Here is a 3,057-nt window from a genome sequence, read left to right on the forward strand (position 1 = left end):
CTACAAATGAAATAAGTTATGATGTCACGTCCTGACCAGTATAAGGGGTAATTTGTTATTGTAGTTTGGTCAGGACGTGGCAGGGGTGTGTTTGTTTAGAGTGTTTCGGGGTTTGTGGGGCTATGTTCTGTTTTAAGAGGGGTGTTTGTTTAGAGTGTTTCAGGGTTTGTTGGGTTATGTTCTTGTTAGTCTATTTCTATGTTAGTTCTAGTATGTCTATTTCTATGTGGTGTTTGTTGGGTTGACCTTCAATTGGAAGCAGCTGCTCCTAGTTGCTTCTAATTGAAGGTCCTATTTAAGAGGGGTGTTTTTCTATGGGATTTTGTGGGTAGTTGTTCCTTGTATAGCTGTAAGCCTTATAGGACCTTCAAACCTTATAGGAGCCTCGTCGTCGTCGTCGTCGTCGTCGTCGTCGTTTTTTGTATGTTTTGGTTTTCCTTCTTTCTGCCTAATAAAAAGAAGATGAGTATACACACTCCGGCTGCGTTTTGGTCAAATCCATACAACACCCGTGACATATGATGACCTCGGTGTGGTGAAAGTGCACGGTGTTGAAGGGTGGTGAACATCAAGGGAATTGGTATGCTGGGGACATGATGATCAGTTCTTAGCTGCCAGTTGACAAGTAACAATTATCTTGCTCTTATCCATAATCTCATCAAGTACCCTTTGCACTGTAAGACCAGAGTGGGAACATTTGCTAAAACCCTTGACAGAGTTAAAAATGGGATGGAAACACATATAGTGGCTTCAGAAAGTATTCACAATCCTTGGCGTTTTACCCCTTTTCTTGTGTTACATCCTGAATTAAAAATTGATTAAATAAAAATAAAAAATGTTACTGGCCTACATACAATACTCCATAATGTCAAAGTGGAATTATGTTTTTAAACCTTTTTACAAATGAATTAAAAATGAAAAGCTGAAATGTCTTGAGTCAATAAGTATTCAACCCCTTATTTATGTTAAGTGTAAATAAGTTCAGGAGTCAAAATGTGCTGAACAAGTCACACAATAAGTTCCATGGACTTACTTTGTGTACAATAATAAGGTTTAACATTGAATAACTACCTCGTCTCTGTACCCCAAACATAAAAGTATCTGTAAGGTCCCTCAGTCGAGCAGTGAATTTCAAACATACTGTAAATTCAACCACAAAGACCAGGGAGGTTTTCCAATGCCTCTCAAAGAAGGGCACATGTAAGTAGATGGGTTAAAAATGAGACATTCAACATCCCTTAGAGGATGGTGAAGTTCTTAATTACATTTTGGATGGTGTATCAATGCAACCAGTCACTACAAAGATGCAGGCGTATATCCTAACTCAGTTGCGGGAGAGGAAGGCAACCCCTCAGGGATTTCACCATGAGGCCAACGGTGACTTTAAAACATTTATAGAGTTTAATGGATGTGATAGGAGAAAACTGATTATGGATCAACAACATTGTAGTTACTCCACAATACTAACCTAATTGACAGAGTGAAAAGAAGGAAGCCTGTACAGCATACAAATCTTCCAAAATATAAATCATTTTTGCAACAAGGCACTGAAGTAATAGTGCAAAAAATGTGGCAAAGCAATTCACTTTTTTTCCTGAATACAAAGTGTTATGTTTGGGGCAAATTACTGAGTACCACTCTCCATATTTTCAAGCATAGTGGTGGCTGCTCATGTTATGGTTATGCTTGTAATCATTAATGACTGGGGAGTTTTCAGGAAAACAAAAAACAAAATGGCACTAAGCACAGGCAAAATCCTAGAAGAAAACCTGGTTCAGTCTGCTTTCCACTAGACACTGGGAGATTAAATCAGCAGGACGATAACCTAAAACAACGTCAAATTTACACTGGAGACGCCTGAGTAGCTGAGTTAAAGTTTTGACTTAAAGTGCATTCGGAAAGTATTCAGAGCCCTTGACCTCTTCCACATTTTGTTCCATTAGTCTTATTCTGAAATGGATTAAATATGCTTTTTTTTCTCAGCAATCTACAGACAATACCCCATAATGACAAATCGAAAACAGTTTTTTAGAAATTTTTGCAAATTAGTTTTAATACAACAGAAATACCTTTTTTACATTTACGTTATTTAGCAGACACTCTTATCCAGAGCGACTCACAGTAGTGAATGCATACATTTCAATTCATACATTATTTTTTTTCCGTACTGGCCCCCCGTGGGAATCGAACCCACAACCACGGCGTTGCAAACACCATGCTCTACCAACTGAGCCACAGGGAGGCTGTATTTATAGAATATAGAATATTTATAGAAGTATTGAGACCCTTTGCTATTAGACTTAAAAATGAGCTCAGGTTGTGACGGCCCTGAATTTGTCTGAACCGTCTGTGCTTCTCCTTCCAATAGGGCGCTTCCCCTTTAATTCCCAATTAAATAGCTAGCATCAGCGGCGCAAAAGTGGGGTTGTGATGGAGACATGAATGAGGATGTGTTCCGTGCACTACACCTCTCGTTGTTCTTCGTGGCCTTTCTCAGCTGGAGATCTGTCGGCGGATTGGCTTGTCTGACTGACCGACTGACTGCAACCTTTTTGTATACGGTATTTCATTTGTTTTGGTGTGATGTATGTATTTATGATGATGATTTATGTATTTAGTTGTGAGGACGTATTAAGATGTGATACGCTTTATAGTTGTGGTAAAATATTTTTATTTTGATTGATACTAGGTTTACGCTACACTGGTATGAACGGACAAACATTGCGTGACTAAGGTCACTTGAGTTCCCTGAACTTTTCTGGAGAAACCCGAGCTCATTATTTGTTATATTGTTATGTGTGTGTGATCATTTATGTTGGTAATACAACCCACGCAAAAGAATAGTTGTTTTGTAAGTTATTTCCAATGTTTTAAGGGTTTATGAAAATTGTATTTCCATCCTGACTTTTACATGAGTCCTTTGTATTGGTGTAGACTTGACGGACCAGATGGGACTCATTCCCTCCCAAACAAAAAGGAGAAACCAATATTTTCTCTGGTAGGCACAACCTACCTGGCACCCCTATAAACGATAGTTAAGTCAAAACCGTTACAAGG

General features: G+C 38.6%; 1 non-coding gene across 1 annotated transcript; it reads right to left on the reverse strand.

Annotated features, from left to right (window-relative positions):
* Positions 1–2,169: 2,169 nt before the first annotated feature.
* Positions 2,170–2,244, reverse strand: trnaa-ugc (transfer RNA alanine (anticodon UGC)). The gene has a single exon. It is a non-coding gene; the product is annotated as a tRNA-Ala (tRNA).
* Positions 2,245–3,057: the final 813 nt, after the last annotated feature.

This window comes from Salmo salar, chromosome 13 (genome assembly GCF_965601325.2).
Source record: "Salmo salar chromosome 13, fSalSal1, whole genome shotgun sequence".
Classification (NCBI taxonomy): Eukaryota; Metazoa; Chordata; class Actinopteri; order Salmoniformes; family Salmonidae; genus Salmo; species Salmo salar.